Source organism: Sceloporus undulatus, chromosome 5 (assembly GCF_019175285.1).
Source record: "Sceloporus undulatus isolate JIND9_A2432 ecotype Alabama chromosome 5, SceUnd_v1.1, whole genome shotgun sequence".
In the NCBI taxonomy this organism is placed as follows: Eukaryota; Metazoa; Chordata; class Lepidosauria; order Squamata; family Phrynosomatidae; genus Sceloporus; species Sceloporus undulatus.
Genome location: NC_056526.1, coordinates 46804960 through 46830200, shown reverse-complemented (window position 1 = coordinate 46830200; position 25241 = coordinate 46804960). Strand labels below are relative to the sequence as shown.

Sequence of the window (25241 nt, the reverse complement as noted above, 5' to 3'; positions counted from 1 at the left end):
GTACTTTGTTTGGAGATCACATACCTATTACTGTTCTCTGGAATTGCCTAGCAGCTGCTGTGAAGCACACATCAATATTCCTTTATTTCTGGTGTCTGCTATCCTCATGTAAATAACATGTGGCTTTACTGATATAATCACATTGATATTTTCTATCCCCCCCAAGTATTTTATTGTTTAATTGTTTGGACACCACTTACAACTTTTTCCTTAAATCTACAATGGTTTATAAGTTGCATAACATAACTAATAAATAAAATACACTGAACACTGTTGGTGTTTTTTTAAAATTTTAGGCGCTTTACAGACAGCCCAAAAGGGCGGTCTGCTGGCGCCCTCATTTGCTGCGCGGAGGAGCCTCAGCAGCCAAACCACGCAACTCCTCCACGCAGCAAAAAGAAGCCACAAAAAGTGGCTTCTTTTTGCGGCGCCATTATGACACCGCAAAGCGCCACTGGCACACTTGCGGCACCATAATGGCGCCGAGACGTGCAGACGCTAAGCGTCCGCTATGTCAAAATGGCGGCGCCCATGTAGAGTGGGTGCTGCCATTTTGTACGTGCTCGGCGCTTACTAGGGTTAGGGGCAGCTGGAAAGGACGCCCCTTCCTAACCCTAGTACGTGCAGAGCACGTACTTTTGGCACATGCGGAACGCACCTAAGTTACCTTTTTTTACTTTTCCTCTGTTTAAAAGTCTACAGCAGTAATGAACACTTCATACACATTGTACTTGAGTACAACTATGATGAGCCTCAAAACAGTTTAGCTAGCTTAATCATAGCACACAAAAAAGTCAGAGGTTATGGGAGCTGTAGTCCATCATCACCTGGAGGGCCAGAATCTAGATTCAGAATCTAGTCCAGCAAATTAAAAAAAATCCAACAAGTAAAAAAAACAAAAACAACAACAAAATGAAACCTTGGTTCAGATTGTTTCCTTTCACTCTTCTTATACAACTGTTCATGAGCTTGCAATTGCACCATCTGTGCAAAGTCATCCAGAAGGGTAAGACATATATTTCGCGTTATAAAAATAAGATACTGCAAACAGGAACAGGTAAGAACTCATTACAGTCCCTGGACATGTTCATTTTCTACTACATGTCTGGGTTTAGTACCTTTATTAGCCTGGGATTAATCATCTGGACCAATCCACAGTTACCAACTACAGTAATGACATCCAATGGGCATCTTTCCGCTGCCAAAAAAGGAAAACCCACACTAGAATTCTGGCAACATAAACTGCTTTAGTTAGTAGCTGGAATGGTTCAGCCATCAAACATAGCCCCAGCTTTTATATGCAATTAATCTGCTTTTTAGTATTCTATGTATTAGTAGACACAAATCTGGGAGCCTGAATACACACACACGCGCGCGCGCACATACACACACACACCCCAACTGTACACCAGGTCATCAAAGGTCCAATGAATGACTTCCAGCTTTCTTTGTATATCAGCATAGTCTAGGGTCATAAGAGGATTAATATTTGACACTTATCTGAGATATAGGAGTCAGCACAGAGATCAGGGATGTTGAGATGGGAAGCATACATATTAAAAGCTAATCTGGATCTCAAATCTGATGACATCAATATTGTGAATTATATAGAGAACTGTAACCTACTCACCTACCATTCACATTGGAGAACAGATTAATCCAAGTACAGTGGTACCCCGGGATACGAAATACCCACGTTACGAAATTTCCGGGTTACGAAAAAAAATCCATTGAAAATAATTGTTCCGGGTTACGAAGGTTATTTCGGGTTACGAAAAAATTTTTGGTGCTTTTCGGCGCTTTTTCGCACCAAATCGCGGCTTTCGCTATTAGCGCCTATGGGGCTTCGGCTTGCGAATGCTTTTCGGGTTACGAATGGCGCCGCGGAACGAATTAATTTCGTAACCCGAGGCACCACTGTACCTCCTAACAGTACTCACTAATCAGAAAAAACAATGTAAACAAAGCCTGGCAGAGAAACATAGTAGTTTTTATACAAAAAGAAATAAAATCAACTGAAGAATCTAGGCATATGGGGGCTTGTGAGAGATATTTAAAAGCGGGAAACATCAAGAAGATACAGAAATTAAGATGAAAGACTGATCATGTGAGGCTATTTATTAAAATATTTATATTTCACCCTGTATCTGAAGATCTCAGGGCAGCATATAGATAAAATAGATTTAACTGTTCATTATAAAATGTAAAACAGTAACATGATCTAAAGAGTAATACAATTAAAGGTAACACACATTCTTTAAAAATTGTCTTAAAATCTAGTTCATCAAAACTCTAATAAGGCACATTGCTTGCTCTCTCTCTCTCTCTCTCTCTCTATATATATATATATATATATTCAATCAGTAAAGCTGAAAAGTTGCTATTACAACTTCAAGAAGCTTTGAAGAGCTGAAATATCAGGGTTTTCTTCAGCCACTAACTAATGGCAAATTCATTTTCTACTTCTCACCTGAAGGTCCCCTCCCATACCCAGGTTCAGAGAAATGAAGGAGAACAAGGTGACAACTACAATTAACAGTTGATTACTATGCTAAGCCAATATTTGTGGATCTCTACAGAAAAATAAATTTTCTTCTTGAAGAAACACAGCCAAGAATCACTCTTAAATTACAAATACAGTGGGCACTGTGGGGGTGTCTTTCTGGACTTCCCCCCGCCATGGATGAAAAAACCCCATGGAATCTCAAGCCCCTCTGTTTTCAATGGCAGCAAGCACTCACGCAGCCCTGTGCACACACAGCTATTAGCAGCTATTCTTAGGCCTTCAAAACAGAAAAGTGTGCAAACCAACTAGCAGCCATCCTCCCTAAGAAGCAACAGACGCAAGAGATGGAGGGATCCCTATACTTCTCTTTAAAATCAGACTGCACAGACCCACCAATGTACTTCAGTTACCGTCTGTTATTAATTACTAGCTCAGTACTTTACCTGAAGAGAGAATGCTAGTTTGTCACTCCTACTACAAACTAGTATCATAAAACAGGATTTGTTCATGGTTTGTGAATCCTGGTTTGTTTTGGAGTAGCAAGCAAGGATTCTCAGTTCATTCATACAAATGCTAAGCTTTTAATTTCTTGATTAGTGGTTGCAAAAGCAAGAATAGGCTTTAGGAAAAATGTAAGTGCAGAAACATAGGAATGATAATTATGAGGTTGGAAAAAAGCATAATGTGGTATTTCAGAGTACAAAAGAGTGGAAAGAGAAAAAGATGAGCAGATTTAGGTACACAAAAACACAACTGCACAGAGGATGAACAAGCAGGAGGGACAGTTAGAAATGAAGGTGCAGGAAAGCTTACTGAGATGCAGACTAGAAAAGAAAAAAGAGATAAGCAGAAGTGCAACCAACTCCATAGGATAATGAAACAATAAGAAATGCTAACAGAATGTGATGAATCCATGCAACAAGCTACAGACAGAAAAATCAAAGCCGAGAACATTAACAGGAAGACACAGACAATCCATAATCGTATCTAAAAAAGAGAAATGCACTACGATGTGTAAAAGGTGTTGGCAGGAAGGATTAAAATATGACACACACTTTTTTCATGTTAACGCTGGCCTGTTACAGATTGCCAAAATAAAGCTGCTTCGGGTCTCTTTGGAGATATGCTATTTAAATGATGCATGGGTCCTAAGAGTCCAGAGGTCACGCCAAAGCCACACTCCATTCCTAAGCACTGGAGTGTAGCTTTGGTCCAGCTTCCGGATTCTTAGGATGCATGCATCATTTGAACAGCATACCTCCAAAGAGACCCGAAGCAGCTTTATTTTGGCAGTCTGTAACAAGCCATAGTAATAAATCCTTCAGTAGATAAAAATGCAAAAAGCCCTCACTGATTTCTACTATCTACCTGTATTCTGAAATGTAATAAATGTCACAGCTGAGGACAAGGCAGAGACATGTGACCTGAAAGATTTCTTGAAAATGTTCTTCCATGTAGCCAATGCAAGATACGTAAACATATAGTTACTTTCAAAAATGACTGCATGTTTAAAATAGATAAAGTCCTACCCCAACAAGACCAAAGAAGATTACAAATAGCAGAAGAGGGAAAATGCTCAGGGAAGAGAAATGAGCAATGTTGTTCCCTAACTTGAAAGATAGTTAGCAGTTCTAGAGATTAAGCAATACTGTTGTAGGATTGTCAACTTCTGCTTTTCAATGTTGATTGTTTATCTGATTATACTTCAAAACTTCATGAAATGTTAGTCAAGAAAAAAGCACAACTATCTACTAAATTTATGCCAAACAGCAAAGTTTTGCACTAGTCTTAAAATATATATAGACCAGGGACCTGTGCTCTTTAAGGTATTTTGGACTTCAGCTCCCAGAATCCCAAACTATTGGCCAACATGGCTGAGGCTTCTGGGAGCTGAAGTCCAAAATCTCTTAAAGGACACAATTTGGGGACCACTGGTCTAAAGGAAGAAAGATCTCTAAACACTGCAACTACCAAAACTTCATCTGTACTGTCAAAGTATTCTACAATATATTACAGAGTTCTCATCTTCAGGTTAAAAGGCATGAAATCTTATCTCTAGATATAGCTGATGAACGGTTTCACAACTTAAAATTACTCCAAAGCTATTCTCCTACATGGTAAAGGATGGCAAATCTCTCCTAGGGTAAGTATATCCTATTTTTCTAACCTAACTGAACTATTACTTGCTATTATGTGGGCTCAGTTTCTAGTGCTCGTCTCCTTTCAAAATGTTTTGCTGTTCCTGAAAAGCAAAAACTGAATTTATTGTTAAGTTCAACACTGGGTCTGAAAAAATTCAGTTATACAAAATGCAAAGGCTATCAGATTGTTATTCTATTTGGTAATGTGTACTAGATAAGCTACATCCTTCTTTTCCACAAACAGAAAAAGGACTGCTTAATTCATACATTTTATTTCTGCAAAGAATGCTAACCCAAACCCAATCACAGAAGTATCTAGTAATTTCAAACATTACAGTCAATTCTATAGTGCTTTTACATTAACTCCAGTGTGACAGACAGACACAAATGGAACTAGACATCATTCAAACCATCTTCATAGGGACTGGGCTAATCTTCAATAGTACTGTATATGCTCATGTATAAGTAAGTCTAGAAAGTTTAATCAAAATATCAACCCAAAAACCCTGGGTCAACTTATCCATGGGTCAATGTAGTTACACTGACCCATGAGTAAGTTGACCCAGTTTTTTTGGCTTGATGTTTGACTATTCTACCTTAACTTATCAAAAATGGAGCCATCCCCTTCATTGAGTAGAATGGTGAAAGGTAAGAGCTTAATCCATCCCAGGAGAACATAAAAGAAGCACCAACCTCCTCTACTCTCTCTACCAAGGAATGCTTCTGGCCTTTTTGAATGTCTTGGGGGGGGGGTGTTCTTTGGCATTGTTTCTCTTTGCTGTGTTCGTTTTTTGTTACATGCCCTTAGTTTGACCCTCAATTTATACACGTGTTATATCAAAATCCTAATTTTGGCCCAAAAGTCTGCCCTCAATACGTGAGGTCGACTTATAGTTGAGTATATAGGTACTGTCTTTAAACTGAGAAGCATTGAAGGGTCTAATTGCTAGCATCAAACCAAAAGATAATTTCCCTGCCACAAAACAGGTATTAGTTTGACAAGATTCTGCTAACTTGTGCACCAGTAATAAAAAAGCATATAAATGTTCATGGGAAAGATCATCCCTTACTAGTTTTTAAAGTTTGCAGATTTACTATCAGGTATTAAGTGAACGGGGCTTTCATTCAAACTAGCTTTCTTTTTATGACAGATACAAGTCTTTAGATGCATGGACTCTTATCACCTTCCCACTGCAGTTCATCTGGCAAATGTTATACTCCCCCATTTATTCTTTCCATGATGGCCCACACATGAAACATTTCAAAAGGAAGTCAGTATTTAAGAAAATGAACAAATTGGTGGCTTAAGGAATCTAGAAAAAGGAAAATTTCAATTAACTTTAAAACCTATGTCCGCGAGTATAACCTTATGCTGAAACACAAGGTTTAAAACTCAGGTTTTGAAATGATTTTCAAAGTAATCTATATTTATGAATTAGAAATTAAATAATTCCTGGAGAATTCCACTGATTTTTGGAATCCCATGTTTATACATTGGCACAATAATCAGAGTATATTGCAGATTTTGCGGTCTATGGCCTCCATGAAACATTAAACAGCAATGTAAACACAACTATTCTATAATTCTGCTAAGGCCAATCAAAGGGAAATAACAGAAAGGAAAAACAATATGCAACACTAATTTAGTACACATACACACATATTTGTAATATTGTCCAGAAATAGCCATTGTAAAAGGCAGAAGCACTAATCCTAGTCAATTAGGGGTGGCTGTTCTTTATGACAGAGTAGACTAATTACTGACTCTGGGATGCAGGTTTTGACATTTGGAAGTCAATACAATGAGTATGGCTACCCAGAAGAAGTCTTCAGGTTTCATGTAGCATGCATTTCAATCTCCTTTATACCATCTAAGATCCTGTTCACCTGTTCCATAAGAACAACATGCAATTATCTCTCCTCTTAAGAAAAATTATAATCATACAATAGTTCTAGAAGAGGCATTGGTAGTCAATACTATGAAACAACTCTTTCCCCTTTAAAGTACACTCAAACCCTTGCTGTGCATAGCCATACTTCACTCCTGTTCCACAAGTTCAAGCCACTTAGGAAGTATGTTTCCTATCATGGCATGAACCCACCCATCGAAGTGTTGGCAAGCTATATCAGTTCAGAATGAGAAGAGACTTCTTTCACCACTTATTATAATCCAATTTCCTGTCTGAGGACAAAACATTTTATTTACTACTTCATAAATATTTAAGATAAAGTAAAACTGAAGTTCTTTCTAATCTCAAAACAGTTGCCACTGCTATAGTAACCCCCATAAGCTTCCACAATTACAATCATGAAGTATTAAAGTACTGTACTAAATTTTTAACACCCCTAAGGTATTGGAAGGTGTTTCTTTCTCATGCATACAACTAATTCTTCATATTTTAGTCATAAGATAAATATTTCAAAAATATCCAACAGTGAAAATTCATTTCCAACTATCAACCTCACTATAGAAGATGGTACAATTTCTGCACTGGCTGTAGATATTTAAGCGTGTGCTATCGGAATGTGTGTGTTCCTATGGTACCTCTTGTAAGAACAGAAAGCTCCACATATGTAGATTGGAGATGTACATTGTATCTACTTTCACAAATGGTTTAGACATCATTGCTAATAACCCATATCTGGCCATGTACCATACTGTTTAAAAGATTCCCATCAACATCCCTTACAGAACATATCTACAGCACGCACCTTTCGTAGCATATCAATATTTTATTCCCATGAACTCTTACATGTCATTAGAACCCCAGTATTCCAAATTAGGGTGAAAGTATGAAGACTAGTCTAACAACAGCGGCACATCTAAGGCCAGTAAGTGATTATGCATAAATGATAAAACTGTACTACAATACTACACCAGCTCTTTAAAAGACAAGCAATCCAAGCTTGGACATTAACCATCCACAGTGAAAAAGGTCAAGAAAAGGTATTTCAACTAAGTACCTCCTACCTTGTTTTAGTAAAACTGGATCGTTTCTACCTCAGGAGCAACCACACATACAGTATTAGCAACATCAAGGTCAGACACTCCAACTTTTTTTAAACCAGTTTCCATTTATGCTGCTGTCCAAATATCATAATCCAACTCTTTTAGAGCCATGGGTTTAATGTGCCTGGGAGACGAATATACGAAGACATTCTCAGTCAGCAATCCTCCAAGTACCATTTTATGCAGGCACTAATAGCAGAAGTGTTGGGGTTTTTCCCCCCTACGAAGCAGCACAGGTAGAAGCAATCTTCACCCACCACCCCACAAACCTCATCATCACAGCAAGGCTTCTTACTGAACCGCAACATCCAAAGGTTAGCTGTACCATCTGGCAAAGAGGAGAAGAGGAAGCGGGAGTCATGCAAGCCTGAAGTGACGGTGCCCCAAAGCACCATGCTCCCCCCGAAAATAAAGCTGTGTTGACACAGCCTCGGCGGCCTGAGCTGCATTCACCAAGAGCAGAGCTGAAATCCCTTTATGACAGAAATAGACAGTTGTGTGTGCTTTCGAGTCCTCTGTCGAATTGTGGTGGGTTCCATGCCTTTTCCATAGGGTTTTCTGAGCCATTAATAAATCACATTAAGCCATAAATCAGAGGCTGTGCAGAAAGATGGAATGGACCTATACACCCCTTTATAAATCCTCCTATCTTCCTGACTATGGGATAAGGCTTGCAGGGGGGAAGAGGAGCCTCAAGTTCAGGGCTTGGTCCACCTCCAGGGCACTCAGGCCCAGCCTCAGAAAGCCGGAGAGGCTGCCTGGATCCACCACCGGAGGGAGGGTAAGGAAACCCAGGGCTTGTAGGGGCGGATAAGATATAGCACCACCGTCTAATCCCAGCTACTTAACCCAGGAGACCAAAGAAGCACCTTCACCTAACTGGGGGGTGTCTGGCCAGTCCTTCCTATGATGAAAGGAAAGGAAAGGAAAGGAGGGCTTTCTGGGGGACCTTGGCTGCCCTTTCCTTCCTTCTTCCCTTGAGCCCAGAAAGTGGCTCCCCGGCTGCCCTCAAGGTCACGCGGCGGTGGCTGTGGGGCTTGGCCTCAGGGGAAGGAGGACGAGGCACCGCGAAATGGAGGACGCCCCAGGAAAACATGGAGGACAGGACCCACTAGAATGCTGATCCTAGACATGTCTCAATGCATGCTTCTCGGCCTCTCAAAATGGAGGACGGTTCTAGACATTCCTCCTGGGCAGGAGAAGGTGGGAGTGGAGGGCATGCCCGGGAAAAGGAGGACACCCCCCACGCACACACTCAGCCTGTGTTTATGAGCCCTGCTCAAAATGGAAGGGAGGGTTCTGGACATGCCTCCTGGACACAAGGCTGAGATTGGGGGGGGGGGGGGTCACGCCCGGGAAAAGGAGGACCTGTGGTTTTCTTGTGGAGGACAATTCTGGCTATTCCTCCTGGGCACAAAGCTAAGCTGAAGGGCAAGCCAGAGAAAAGGAGGACTCCGCTCAGCCTGTGCTTATGAGCCCTGCTCAAAATGGAGGACGGTTCTGGCCATTCCTCCTGGACATTGGCCTGAGCTGAAGGGCAGGCCAGGGAAAAGGAGGACGCCCTCGGCTCAGCCGGTGCTTATTATTAGCCCTGCTCAAAATGGAGGACGGTTCTGGAGAGGACAGGAGGGCGGGGGTGGAAGGCAGGTCGTCCGGGAGAAGGAGGGCGGCTGGCTCTCTTCCCCCTCCCTGGCCATCCCCTCCACACGCGGCCACCTGCGCCCCAACACCTCCTCCTCCACGGCTCGCTTACCTCAGGCTCCCTCCTCAAGCCTCCACACGCGGCCAGTGTCGCCTTCACCGTCGCCGTCTCCGGCTTGTCCGCCCAACAGAGGTCCCCCCACCCCACCCCGGAGCCCGAGCCGCCGCCGCCGCCGCCAGAAGCCCGCCCGAGGCTGGAGGAGGAGGAGGAGGGAGCCTCTCCGCCCGCCCCGCCCTCCGCGTCGGCGTCTGCGATGTGAGGCAGCGTGTGAAGAGGAGGCGTCTCACGGCCGGGACTCGTGTCGCCTCCAGCCACAATTGGAAGCGGAGGAGGAGGAGGAGGAGAAAGCCCCTCTCAATCTCTCTCTCTGTCCCTCCCTCCCTCCTTCCTTCCAGCCTTACTCTTCTTCCTCCGCCTCAGTCGGAGTCACGTGACAGGGTCTCGCTGGGGTTAGAGGAGGAGGAGGAGGGAGACCCCCGAAGGCCTTCTGGGCGCCAAGGCAAAGGGGGGGGGCCAGAAAAAAGGAGGAGTGGGCGGGGATTGGGATTTTTGCCCAAAGGGGCGGGGCATAGCCTTTACCCCGCCCCCATTCAACTTCTTCCTCCTATTGGCTCGCCATGCCCTGACGTGCTTGTTTCCATGACGTAAGGGGGAAGGGCCCAAGCATTTGATGGTGATGATGATGGGTCCCCGGGTCGCTGACTTTGCCGGGAGCGGGTCCCTAGGGAGCAAGGGGGCGCTCTGGCCTTCCCTCCTCGCTGGGTCTCCGTCGTTGTCATGAGGGGAGAGCGTTCTCTTCCCACCCTCTCTGTCTTTCACATATAATAAGGCTTGGGAGCGTGGCGCCCGCGAAACAACGCCGCTGCCGCCGCCGCCGCTTCCCCGTCAGTTTAATGAGCGCTGCGTGTTAATAAGAGCGTGCTGCGCATGCGCACACAGATCTGTCTTTAACCGCGGGTGGGGGAGCCTGAGAGGTGGTGAGTCGCCTTTGTGTCACGTGACCGTTTGTCAAGGAAGGGCGGTTAAAATAATAATAATAATAAGGGCCAGGTTTATGTCCCCCAGGAGCTAAGGGCCCAGCCCCAAACTCTGTTGTCACATTCTAAAAACCATTCTAGAGGATGCAAATACATTCATCCCTCCGTATTTGCGGGTTTGATTATTCAGGGAATTGATTACTAATGTTAAACAGCAAAAACACCATGTTTTTACCTGAGAGGATGCCTCTCTAGGAGTCTCTAGGTCCTCCAGCGCAACTCTGTGGTCAGTGTCTCACCATAGAACTGCACTGGAGGAGCTACAAATGCCTAGTTGAGTATTCTCTCTAGGAATATCTAAGTCCTCCAGTGCAACTCTATGGTCAACTTTTAACTGAGTGTTGCACTGAAAGACCTTGAGATTTATACATTTAAAAAAAATTAATGCCGTGGATGCTTGAATCCATGGATAAAATAATCTGTGGATAAGAAGGGCTGACTGTATAGCCTACAGTACCCTCACCGTACCCAAGGTGCGGATCATGTCCACCTGCCTAAATGTGGGCAGAGTCCTAATTTAAGAGGCCCATATACTTTTCCTGTTTCTTTCACCTGGCACTAATTCCAGAAACATCAGATACCGTCTTCTATCTCTCCCATTATTGTCCCTGCTCAGACCCTGGCCGTCACAGTTGCCATCCTGGATTTTCTCTTTTTTTCCCTTTTATCTTGTCATGTCTAAATACAGTTGTCCCTGCATATTCGCTAGGGTTAGGGGCACAAGACCCCCATGAATGTGGAAAACCCGCAAATAACAAAAACTCCATGTTTTTACCTGAGAGGACACCTCTCTAGGAATCTCTAGGTCCTCCAGAGCAAATCTGTGGTCAACATCTGACAGACATTGACCATAGAACTGAACTGGAGGAGCTACAAATGCTAGTATAGTATTCTCTCTAGGAATCTCTAGGTCTTTCAGTGCATCTTTTAGTTAAATTTGACCATAGAGTTGCACTGGAGGACTTAGAGATTTCTAGAGAGAACATATGAATCAAATCCGTGAATAATCAAATCCGCAAATATCAAAGCCGCAAATATGGAGGGATGACTGTACTTCTGTGATTCATTGGTCTTAGTCTGGTTCACCACAACAGTCAAAGCCACCGAAATGTGAGGTGCCCTCTGGAGCACTGCTGCTCTTGTTTCCTATGATGGACCAACTCTTCTATTCACGTGCATTTGTAGTCCTGCTCAGAAAGATACATGGGTTGAAAATAAAATGTAGTACTCATCTGATATCTGCTTCTGTTGATGGTCCTGTGATAATTCTGTTAAAATGTGCTTCCTGCAAGTGAGTCGTCTTATATTCTCCCTCCATTTGTCATGAACGGGCAAAGCCTCCTAAGATCCTTGATTTGTTTAAGAAACAGGAATGAACATTTTTTTGCTGTCACAGTTTTGGATGGAGAATAGTGGCATCAGTAGGGTCGATGTTACTGCAGTGTGGTAACTCATGTTGTCACTCTCAGGCAGGCAATTCCGGTGAGTAGGAGCTGCATGTGGGGGATCTGGTCTTGGTTGCCTCCCTATGCCCATGGAGCAAAGACAGGGATGGGAGGGGTCCTGGACAAGATCCCCAGGGATCGCACCTGGCCCTGCAGAAGGTCGAAGGGAGAGGTGTGGAAGAGAAGGATACTCACTGCCATTGCAGCAACTCCATTTGGCCTAACATCCCAAACTCCATCCCATACAGGCAGTGTCAGATGGGGGGAAAGCAGGAGGGGAGAGGATAGTGGATGGAGCAGCAGCAGCAGCAGGTAGGCAAGGGTGCTCACCATCCACTCTCCCCTTCCTTACCATCTTGCAGCCCTCCCTGATCTACCTAAGCTGCATGGTGCATCCCTTTGCCACTACCCCTCTGTCAGCCAGGGCACCTCTGCAGGTTGCCCACTACGAAGTACTGCCGCCACTGCCCAGCAGGCCTTTCCAAATCGGTCAGGGCTGTTGGCTGGGCTGGAAATGGGAGATGCCAACAGAGACAGCAGTGGCAGCTACAGGCTCCTTCTCTTCCCCACAAGGAAAGGAGTCCATGACCACCCATCCACCATCACCTCCTTTTTCAGTCCTGCCAGCAGTCCTACCAGACCCGGAAGGGGTTGGCAGACATCTGCAGCACCTCATCCCACCAGCAGCTAGCGAACTGCCTTGCCCTCCCTTCCTACCCACTAGCCTGCCCTGTGCCCCCTGCACCAGAAGAAAGAGGAGGACAGGGCACCACTCCCTGTTAACTAGATTTTGGTCAGTGTGTGATAAGCCCACTCAGTGACAGATGGGAATGGATGATAATTTCTGTACTGTATTGTGTTCATTAACACTCTAGTGTAAAAACTGATGCTTGGGATCCATAATGAACAATCCAGTAGGACATGTAATATAGAAAAGGTTGTTGTGTGCCTTTAACTCATTTCTGATTTATGGTAACTGTAAAGAGAACGTATCATGGGGTTTTCTTGGCAAGATTTGTTCAGAGGAAATTTGCTTTTGCCTTCCTCTGAGGCTGAAAGTGTGTGACTTACCTGAGGTTACCCAGTGGTTTTCCATGGCTGAGCAGAAATTCAAATGCTCCTGAGTTGTAATCCAGTGCACAAACCATTACACCATGTTGGCCCATTTTTTTCAGTTCTCGTATTACACAAATACATGGGTGGTCAGAAGAAACTAGAAAGCCAGGGTAGTTTAGTTGTTTGAATACTGGATTAGGACTCTGAGTGATCAGGTTCTAATCCTTGCTCAACCATGGAAACCACTTCGTGTCTTTGGAAAAGTCACACTACCCTGACCACAGAGAAAGGCAATGGCAATCTCCCGTCAAAGAAATCTTACCAAGAAACCCCTTGATAGGATTGCCATAATTCAGAAATAACTTGAAGGCACACTACAACAACAACAACAGAACAGAACAAGCTGTAAATGATCTCGCTAATATTCAAGCTAGTAATGATCCACAGTGCTCGTACAGTATTCTAAAAGTAGTATTAAAAGTTGGTGAGCAAGCTCAAACAAATCTGCTATTTTGTTTTAGTGCTTTCCTCTCCCCTCCCCAAGCATATCTACCTGTCTTACTGCAGCCTAATTACAGGCCTAAATCTGATGCAGGTCCAAAGCACATTGCAAAAATCATCTAGTTTGAGACCACTTTAACTGCCCTGGCTCAGTGTTAGGGAATCCTGGGAATTGTAGTTTATTGTGGCACCAGAACTCTTTGACAGAGAAGGCTAACTGTCTCACAAAACTACACTTTCCAGAATTCCCTACCACTGAGTCAGTGCAGTTAAAGCAGTCTCAATCTGGATTATTTTTGCAGTGTGTTTTGGACCACAAATAAACATGCTTAAGCCTGTAAATTGCAATGGCTACTCCAAATTTAAATGGACCCATTGAATTAATAGAGTTTATTTTAATGTTTTATTAAATTCCAACTGATTCAATAGGTGTACTCTAGCAATAATTAATATTTAGATTTTGATCAGCATGTTTAAGCATGTCTAAAGAGCTGTATAGACCGGCCATTAAGGCCAGCCTGGGGCGGAGTCGGGGCATGGCATCCACATAACACACACCCCAACGCCGCCCCTAAGCCACCGTGACACCGTGCGCTACACCACATGGCACGTGGCATCATGGTGTTCCTCTGACGCTGCATCCACATGATGCAGTGCCAAAGGTGTATGGAAAAGATGCACACCGGCTACTATGGTGTCCTTTCTGGGGCACAAAAAGGAGATCGGGGCTGTGGCATATAGTTGCCACTGCCCCAATCTAGCGCTGAAAGGGGCGGTCTGTCAAGCCCCTAACTCTGTTGGACTTGCATCTCAGATGAATCATTTGCATCTCAGATGAAGCATTTCTTTTACTTTGTATCTACACACACAGGGAGAGAGAATTTTAAATATGGCAGCTGTGATGGTTGTTTAAAGCCATAGTGTTGTCGAGGAGGGAGCAAAGCAGGCTTGTACTGAGTACAGTAGTAGGGTCTCAAGAGTCTGTATAAACAAATGAGTCAAAAGGGCCTTATCAGTTCTTTCATTATCGCTACATTATTCTTTGTTTGGCTTGGTCTTATGCTCTATTACTCTTATTTGACATATGTTTGTCGCTTTTCAAAAATCCCTCATTAAAGAATGCAATCAGACAGGAAGAACCACTGCAGTATTTGTTTCCTGTCTGAATGCAGCTAAGTATTACCTTACACCAGATATATTTAGGTCAATTAAAAAAAATCAAAACAATGAAACAGATGCATCCTGCAGACTAAATTATGGAATACTCTTGCATGCCGTCCCAGCAGGAGAGAATAAAAATACATTCGCAGATCATACAAAATTCTTTTTCAATCCCTCTGCAGCTCAGTGTTATCTGTACTGATCATTGTAGCTCAGCAAGACTTCCTCAACATTTGAAAACTGCATTTGAGAAAACCATTTTCTGACTGAAGCAGATGTGTTCCACTCAAATCTTTTAACTCCTAAACGTTTTCTTTTTCTTCTTCACTGGAAATAATAACAAAGAGTGTAACGGCACCTTAAAGGCTAACAATTTGATTTGACATAAGCTTTTGTGGACTGCAGCCCATTTCATCAGAATCATAAAATTTTGCTGTATTTGGCAGGTATTTATGCACATGCTTGGGTGGAAGGAAGATGTGGGGGAACTGAAATATAAAAATTGATAAATGTCTGAACATTGGGTCTTTTACAAACAATTCTTAGAAGATAATAGAAACATTTTAGTGTAGATGAATATACTAAAATGGTGATGGAAAGTCTTTGTCAAATCCAAGTACATAATGGAAATAATGAAACTATTTACCCTCTTCCCTAAAAAAGAAGAAAAAGGCATATAGAATTTCTCATCTTTCCCAGGGGACATAAATACAAGGATGAATTTTTATCTGGTTAAAGGTTTCAATATAAAGATGGACCCCGAATATAAAGGTGAATTATTACCTGCCTGCACCATAGAAAGCATCTGTAGGTTTTGTTGGCACACTGTTCCATATCATGCAGGTTTTGATATGTAATTTTAGGATACAGAACTGAACTCCAGGACTGCTTTTCAGTAACTTTAGCTCTGTATTAATTAAAACAATTCATTAGCCATGTTATCTAGGTGGACTGTGGAACAATGTATATGAAAAAAAATCCCATAGGTTTCTATATATGGTAACGTGTGCTCCTCTCAAGTAATGTGTTTGGAACTATGTGGAATTTTATAGCAAGACTGGTCTGTTTTTACAGAAGCACTCAAAGAATGAAACCATAGCCACAGGAGCCCTAATTGCCAAAGCCTTACTCCAGTCTACAGTACTTTGTCTTAACAGATAATCTAGAACTGCATATGTATTCTCAGTTTGCAAAAGTGAAGAAAAATAGTAGAGATTAGTAATGCAAATCAGTATAAATCCTTATTTAAGCTCAGTACAGAAACAGTGCTTACATATCTGTACTTTTAAAGACTTTCTCTTCAGTATTTCTGATGTGAATTTGTAATCATATTACAAAATCTAGTAGAAAAAGTGCTATAAGATTAATTTGACAAGGTTGCCTCAGCCTTCTTTTATTACTCCTTTATTACCCTGCAGTGGTGGGCAGAGAAAAGGGTTTATCACATAATGCTTTCCTCTTGAGAAAGTGGGAGTATAGATTACTGTCTTCATGCTAGTTTCTTGTCAGCAAGAATAGTTTGCCATAATTAATTACTACATGAAGTAATTTACTCCTTTTCTGAGCTAAGTAGGTTTCTCATAGAGAAAATGCCTCTTGTAATATCTCCTAGGGAGGTACAATGGTATGAAATGTAACCCCCAGGAAGCACTGCTGCAAACACCACTGAAATATATATGGTAGTGGTGCTTTTGAGCAGTCCCAGTCCCAGGAAAGTTTACCAGTGGTTTGTAGCACGGCCTTTAGATTAAAAAGCAAACAAACCATGGATTGAGTGTCTTCTGGGATTTTTTCTGATCACATGGGATTTCACATGTGCTTCAGAAGATTGAAGATATAAAAGACAGTCCACAATAGCCAAACGCTCAGAGCCAGAAAGTACATTTTCTCATGAGGTGGAACATTTGTTTCTGCAAAAAGATGTAACCAAATAGTGCACCCAAGCATGTAAAAATAACACCACAGTTATTTTCAACTTAAAACAGACAGGAATAAAGAAACAGAAAAAAGGTTGTGAGTTCCCCTCTCCCCAAATTAGAAACCATAAACTGTAAAAAAAAAAACAAAGGGGGGGGGGTTATTTACTTGCAGAAAGGTCTAGCACTGGTGGTATTGTGAGGTAATGTATCCTCAAAACAATGTAGTTCCAGCTGATAGAAATGTTGTTTTACTTAAAATGTCCCTTTATTTGTGGAAATATTCTTTATGCTTCCACTTTAGAGACAACCAAAGTGTGTTAACATGGATGCTGCAGTGGTCTCTGCAAGTAGATTCCTAATATTTGCTGTTATTTTAATCTCTTGCCTGATTTCAGAAGTAACTGTGTGTATGATCTGGGTGATGTGGGATAGGAGGATGGGCTCTTCTGCTCATTGGCAGCAGTATACATTAGTTCTTCGTCAAACTTCTGCCAGTTATAAGTTGGTGAAAACTAGATGAAATATGATGGTGGATTTTCACCAATGTATAACTGGAGAGAACATGTTCAAAAATTAGCATCTTTTCTGTGGTACTGCCTGGCAAATCTTCCTTTTGGAGGAAAGTAAAAATCTTAATATTTCCTTGAAATATTTTCTGTCTTTGAAAGCATACATTAATGTTGGGATAGTTCTAATGCATGAGATCTCAACTGGGATTCCTTAGAGCTGATCTAGCTGCCAGACAGATACACTGGAAGTGAGCTACAATTCCCAGAACCAGAGCTTTCAGTATGCAGTTTATTGGACCAATATGCGAATAAGCAAGTAGCATTTATCAAAGATACAACTCTGAGCACTTCCACAACTTTTCAGAGACAATTTATTCAAGAGTTTTCCCTCATCACCAGCAATGGCATATAATCAATGATAATTCATCTTTCTACAGTTTATCTCTAAGGTAGGAGTGAGAAGGTAGAAGTGATGAGGAAGGGAGGAAGCTGATAAAACAAGGCTATAGTCCTAAACATTTAAAAAGAACAAAGTTACAATCCTATGGACACTTATCTGAAATAAGTGCCCCATATGCTCAATAGTATTGAACATAGTGTGACTTGTCATTGAATAAACATACATAGGATAGTACTGTAAATTGCATGCACTCTGTTAGCATTTCAGTTTTGAAATATCATGTGCTTATTTTGTGTTTGTAACCATGGGAGACAGGCTGCTCTGATTATCCTGTTTGGTGCAAATTTCTGTGTTCTTATTTTGATACATGGGCATGGATGCTATTTGGCTGGCTCTGTCTGCTGCTCTACGGCCATTATTTTATCCTTAGTATACATCAATGGACAACATTTCGTTTTCATAAATTAAAGTGAATTAGTGTGCAGGTATTGGGGGAGGGGGAGTGACAAATTCCAGATTTTCTCTTTGAAGATATATGAGAAAGCTACTGTGTTTTTATTCATATAAAACATTTAGCTAACAGTAGTTGTATATTAAAGGTGTAAGGAACATAAAATGATCCAGTTGTGGCCATGGTCTTGCAATTGACATTTGATGCTCGGTAAAGGAAAAGGACAGTAGTGGAGAGAAATAAGAGGGGAAAAGTGGGGTAGGGGAGAATAACATGGTAAAAAGGAGCAACTAAGATAAAGTATCACTGAAGATTTTGATTATTTTTTAAAGCTAGGTGAATGGCAGCAAATATAGGCATCCATTTATCAAATGGTCGTTTGAAGGCACCCAGCAACAAGAAACTTTCCATGGCATACATGCAGGTGAAATCACCACATGGTAAACTAGTTGTATTATCTGTAATCATTGACAACAGTTGTAGTATTCTCATGCTTTAAGGCATTTCTGAAGAAATACAGAATTCTCCTAAGATTTTCCCATTAGATCAGTGAGTCCCAACCTTTTCTATATACCCCACAGCCCTTGAAAATGTTTGCACCCCCTACAAAAGTAATATATTTGAAAATGAAGAAGTCTAATCTAATTTTTGAACTGCATACAATACTGAGGGCGAACAAACTGAACTTTAAAAAGATAAGCTTTTAATTCAGTGATTTAAATGTAAATCTCAGGGGCTGTACATGCAGCCTTGAAGGGGTAGCCTGGAGCCACCCCTGTTACAGCCAGTTTGGGGCCGTGGCAACCGCACACCACAGTCCCGATCTGGCCTTTGCAGGGTGCAAAAAGGAGCTGCAAAAAGTGGCACCTTTTTGTGCTCTGCAAAGGGTGCAATAGCCACATTGCCATGCTTGGCAGCACTCCTTTGCCGCTGTGTTGTATGTGTACAGTGCTGGAGGAGCGCCATGATGCTGTGCGCTGTACAGTGCAGCGCAGCACACTGCCCTGGGGGCAGAGCTGGGGCATGCGTTGTGGAGATGCTATGCCATGACTCCGCCCCCAAGCCAGCCCAAACTGCCTGTCAGCACAGTACCTACATTGAGTGATTAGATTCTAATTTATTAAAAAGACTAATGGAACTTGTAGTTAAGATAGTTGCAGACTTGACTTCTATAAGGAGGATTGCCAAAATCAGAATTTTTAGTCCTAATTGTTGGAACTCCTTGTAAATTTTCAAAAATGCATATCAAACGCTGCAAAGGTTTCAGCCAATATTTATATCATCCTACATATTGCTGTTTCTTTCAGGAACTCTCTAGCCCTTGGCTTTCGATAATGGCATAATTTGTGCAGTGAATCAGAGACTAAAGATTGCTATGCAGGCTGCATTACCTTCATCATGTACCAGTGGATCCTGAAGCAAACTACAGAAATAGGTTTGGGAGACCTATAGTACTGCATGTAAACAGTCCTTTTCTGGTTGTGTTACATATAAAACTAAACTAAATAGAAATCTTCTGGGTATGCCTAAAAAGAAAACCTTTAGCAGCCATTACTACATGCTGATAGTTGAAAATGATAGCTTCAGATGAGTAACTGTGACTTCTGTAGTCATCAAGAAGAACAGAAGTTACTGGTGGACTTCATCCTCATGAACTTTATTATTGAACTCCCTATCAAGCAGCTGTTACAACAAAGAAGGAAAGAGGTTGGTAGACCTAGTGTTAGATCTCTTCAATTCCAGCCACTTGGAATTCCAGCTGCTTGTGCCACTTAGGAAAAGAGTTGGACATTTAAACCTGTCGTACAGAAAGAGAAACTACACCAGAAATATATAGCAATTATTAATACTGTATATACTCGTGTATAAATCTAGAAATGTTAGTCAAAAATCGACTCCAAAAATGGAGTCTACTTATCCATGGGTCAATGTAAGTACTTTAACTTCTATAAAAAAGAAACCATTTCTTGGTGAAAGGCAAGCACGTAATCTGTCCTGGAAGCACTGAGCCCCCTCTATTCTCTTATCCCTCCAGCCTTTAGCGTAAGCACAAACAGTTATGCCTGCTGGAATTTTATAAGTTCTTTGACATTGTTTTCCTTTGCTTCATCCTTTAGATTCCTTGTTGCATTGCCCCTAGGTTTACCTTGACTTATTCATAGGTCATATCAAAATCCATAATTTTGGCCTCAAATCTGCCCTCAAGTTATACATGAGGTTGATTTATAGTTACAGTGGATCCCCCTCCTCCTTTTTTCTTCATGTTATTTTCATTTGGATAATGTGAGAAATCTGTTGAGCTAAAAGGCCTATATGAGTAAGGCATTAACTTTATTTGTTAATTTTGTAGAGCTGTACGTTTGAGATAAACACTTCGACTCCCACACTCAAATTAACCTCCATATGTTCAGTGATCATAGTCACATGCATACACGTGATGCGAAAATAATTGCAGGAAACAATTAGATTCCTGTCACAGTAATGTTTCCTTGAAAGTGCTAATTTCTATCAACATATTTGACTTTCATAAAAAGGTAAAGGTTTCCCCTTAGACAGGATTGTCTAGCCGTGTCTGACTGTAGGCAGTACTGTAGTACTCATCTAAGCCAAGGCAGCCAGCACTGTCAAAGATGATTCTGTGGTCATGTGGCCAGCATGACTGTATGGAACACTTATGCTCCCACTGAAGCAGTACCTATTTATCTACTTACACTTTTACATGCTTATGAACTACTAGGTTGGCAGACGTTGAGACTAGTGATGGGAACTCACTCTGTCACATGGCGCTTGAGTCTTGACCTGCTGACCTGCCAACTTTTTGACTTTCATAACCTCAGTAATAATTACCTACAAAGTCTATGTACTTTTTATGATGCACACAAATGGTAGAAACTTTGCTTCATAGGGCTCATTCACACTACAAAATACTGGGTTATTTCCATCATGTTCACACTTGCACTGAGTGCACTCAGTGCAATTGGGGCGAGGGGCTCCCTCAAAACTCACTTACCCTGGTATATTCGATACTGTTTTTTTTCCACGGCTTTTAAAAACATGCGGATGTCAATTTGATTTGGGGCATTCTGAACCTATTCTTCCAAAACAGGAAGGGAGGGGTTAGGTGCAGAGCAGTGGAGCCTACACATCCCACCTTATCTTGCCAGTGAAGACACCGGCTCAATAAATCCAGCCATTATTTCCTCCACAGCCTCTACTTCCCTTGGCTTAGCATTGGAAGGCTTATTTATACATTTATACACTTTTTGTGTTTGGATTTGAACTACTCGTGAGAACGGAAGCAGAGTCACATCACCAACAGTGAAAGCAGAATGATGATGATGCGCATCACCTGACTGACATTTTTTAAAACCCCCAAGATTGATTAAATGCATTCAAAATAGAGGATGCATTTAAAATTGATATGATGGCAGTGTGAATAGCAATAGGGTTAAAATGCCACAGAGATATTCAGTCACAGTAAACATAGTGGGAACTTTGATTTGGTATCACTTTGCAGTAGAATTTTGGATCTCTGTAGAAAAAAGTAAGTGTGAATGAGCCCTCAGTAAAGTTTTAAGAGACCAAACAAAGTGAGTTTTCAGACAAATCGGACTTTATTACTTTTTCAGTGTGTAGCACAGTGCTTTTCCCATGTTGTCATGATATAGTTAAAATTAAAATCAAATAAAAGCATTTTCATTACACTCATCAGACTCTTGATGCCTTATGTCCTGACAGTCAGTGAGACCAGCACAAATAGGGATGCCATATCCCGCTGGCCCCCGGGACAAATCCGCTTTTGGGGGCCCCCTCCCGGTCCTGGTCCGGTTTGGCCCCCAGCCCCCGGTTCGGGGCGTGCGCGGCGTCAACCCACCTTCCCCTGCCTCCCCATGCGGCCGCGCCACTCACCTCCTCCTCCTCCTCTGTTCCAGGCCACACGGCCGCATGGAGGAAGCGAAGGAGGAGGCGAAGGAGGAGGCGGTGCGCCTTCTGCGCATGGCCATGTGGCCTGGAATGGAGGAGGAGGTGGGTGGTGCGGCCATGCGGGGAGGAGGGGCAGGGTGGCAGGGAGGTGGGGAGGGGGCGCGTGCGCGTGCAGGAGGTGCACCTCCTCCTCTGTTCCAGGCCGCGTGGCCGTGTGGAGGAGGCAAAGGAGGAGGCGGTGCGCCCCCGCACCCCCTCCCCGCCTCCCTGCCACCCTCCCCCGCCTCCCCGCGCGGCCACACCACCCACCTCCTCCTCCTCCTCCTCTGTTCCAGGCCGCGTGGAGGAGGTGGTGGTGCGCCTCCTGCGCCCGCCCACACCCCCTCCCCGCCTTGCGTGCGCCTGCGCCCCCACCTCCTCCTCCTCCTCCTCCTCCGTTCCTTCCAGGCCACCCAGCAAATGAAGGAGGGGAGAAGGAGGAGGAGGAAAAGGAGGAGGAAGGAGGAGGAGTAAGAAGAAGGAGAAGAGGAGGAGGAGGAGGAGGAGGTGGTGAGTGAGTGGCCAGAGGCCTCAAGGTGGCTTTTTTTGGGGGGAGGGTCTTTTAATGCTAACAAGTCTCCCTTATTTTGACAATGATAGTGTGATGATGATGATGATGATGATGATGATGATGATATGAGTCAGCTTCAGAGACATGCAGGCACTGTTTCTGAAGTCGAGAGAGTGTCACCTTCCAAAGTGCATTTTCTGTGTGTTTTTTATTCTTTAATGGTGATACTGATATCAGCAAGCCTCTGAGGCACGACCAATGTAAATTGCTGTGATTTTTACAAACTCATGCGCAGTGAAGAAAAACCAAAGTCCCTTGACCAAGTACACACTTCTGAGAAGTACAGTTGAATCTGAGGGCAAACCCACTTCTTGTTAAACCACCTTGACATATTCAGTATGCATAGCATGTTCAGTGTGAAACCCAAAGAGTTTGGTTATCGAATAAGCCTCTGAAATATGCAAGGGGCCATGTTAAAATAAAGCCATGTTCCATGCCCAGATGTGCTATTTGGAATGGGGGGAGGGGGGTGGCCAGAAAGGGAAAGTATATTTCTGCCATCTGTCTAGGAATAATGCCCAAATGTCCTCCATTTTGATCATGCCTAAGAAACATGTATTTATATTAACATTTTTTTAAATCCATCAATTTTTTGTGTGTCCTCCATTTTTTAAAAATGTGCCCTTCATTTGAAAATTTTGTCCTACATTTGTCCCAGTTTGGAGGTCCAGACTTATGGCAACCCTAAGCACAAATAATTTTAGAATAAGCATCTCCAAGAATTTATTATTCAAAATTTGGTGAGAGTTAGACAGTCCATCAATTTTTTTAACTGAATGTAAATCCACAATGTCTGCTTACCACCAAACATTTTACTACATCTTTTCAGGCATCTTTTTCCAAACAGAAAGCAGTATTTTTCTTTTGTTTTTTTTTAGATGCACACATGATGGATTTGCATGTGAATGTCTTCTTTAAATTGATTTGTAAATTTGAGAATTCCCTGGAAAAGTTGATATGAAACAATCTAAGGGAACATCATTCTGTTATTAGACTTTTGCTATTTCTCCCAGCAGACTTATAGAGGAATCAGTGTAAGGTACATGTGGCTTGAAAAATAAAAGCCGCCAAACTCTAATTTTTCTTGGCCTCACAGCTTTTGAGAAAGGGAACACAACTATTGACTGTTGTGTGCCTTCAAGTAATTTTTGATTTATGGTGACCCTAAAATGAACCTATTATGGGGTTTTCTTGGCAAGATTTGTTCAGAGGAGGTTTGCCGTTTTCTTCCCCTGAGGCTGAGAGCTTGTGAATTGCCCAAGGTCACGCAGTGGATTTTGTGGCTGAGCAGGGAATTGAACCCTGGTCTCCAGAGTCGTAGTCCAACACTCAAACCACTATGCTACACTGGCTCTCACCATTATTGCCTATTGAATGAATATTAATTGTAAATGCTGTGTAATATAGAATTGCTTGTGTGCTTAAAATGAGTCAAAGGCACTAATTGACCATAATAGAGTCCCCCACTTTCCCTTAGGTGAAGTGAGATTCTGTTTGATATTTGATGGCTCCATTTTCTGGTGACAATACATGTTAAACAAGCTTTTTCTAATGACTCAGCCATCCTACACATAGAATTTAAAATAAGGAGGCTCTCTCATACCTTCCAGAGTTATTACAAATGGCAAGATATTCTGCGTGACACAAACATCTATCTTTATGCAGTAAGCTTAAATTAGCCACCTATACTGAACTCTATGGGGTTCTAAGAAGTGTGGCCTCAAATCTGGGGCCTTCCATACTTACAGCATGTTCATTCAAAGAACTTCGATAAACCACAATAAATAGGCCTGCTGCTTCTACATTATTCTCTATATCAGCCACCCACAACCTGGTGCTTTTCTGATGTTTTGGATTTCAATTTCTGTGATCTCTCATTATGGGTCACATTAGCTCACACAGGGAGAGGTGGGAAATGTAAAGAAATCATATTTTATTATTATAAATTTCCACATCTGGGGGATGCCAGGTTGGGAAAGGCTGCTATAAGGCTTCTCCTTGAACAGACAAACCAAATGATCTATACCTGAATAGCCAGTATTATCCATTTCTGATAAATACATAACCATCAAAATTATATGCTTCCTTAAGAAGCTTATAATTTCATTCACTGATACACACTTTGTATTCCAACCAGCTCAGATCTTTACTACCATTTGTTTCTTCCAATTTCTTGGTAGTTTTTCTAATGGTTATTTGTTCTAATAAAATATGGGAGATGCTTCACCTCCTTAATTTATTTATATCACACAGCTCTTATGATGAGATCCATAAAAGATTGCATGGTGAATATTGTAAGTAGATTGGCAACTATACCAAATACTGCATAGATGAAGGCTCTCGCACGCACGCACACTTATACTTCTAGCTAGTTCATGTAGGTTACCTGCATAATGGGGTACAAAAGTTAGTCTCTGGTTTACAAACACTATAAATTGTAATGAGAACTAGTAACAATGGGCACAGGGCCTCATTGCCTCTGCAGATTATATGGGAGATGGCAGAAAAGACACCATCCCAAGAGTTACTTCCATATCTTGCTGCATAGATAATCTTTGTGCTTACATTGTGTGAGAACTAGACAAAGATAGAGATAATAAAATAGAAAGCCCTCTTACAATTGCTTAATCTAAACAACATCTTTGTTTGATGAGGATGTTAGTGGGCTTTCTCGGTGGATGCTCCAAGGCTGTAGAAGTGTTGTTCTACTTCTACTGACAGGTAAAGTTTTACTTAGGCATATGTTTGCTATTAATTAGTTTTTGCAGAAGGCTCTTTTAATGAGGAATTGTGATGAAGTGCTAGTCTCAGAAATCTGCTGCTAAGGCCTAGCTTTCTAATTCTTTAAATGAAAGATGCACTGGTCAGG

General features: G+C 42.2%; 1 protein-coding gene across 5 annotated transcripts in view; it reads right to left on the bottom strand.

Moving 5' to 3' along the window:
• Positions 1-9568, bottom strand: part of ATP2B1 (ATPase plasma membrane Ca2+ transporting 1) — an 85646-nt gene extending 76078 nt beyond the window's left edge. For 4 of the 5 annotated variants that reach the window (XM_042466600.1, XM_042466602.1, XM_042466604.1 and 1 more), the window contains exon 1: positions 9411-9568. The gene's annotated coding sequence lies outside the window, so the exon portion shown is untranslated. Of the gene's footprint in view, positions 1-7618; positions 7782-9410 lie in introns of those variants that run through there. The other variant, XM_042466601.1, reaches the window with a different exon arrangement.
• Positions 9569-25241: the final 15673 nt, after the last annotated feature.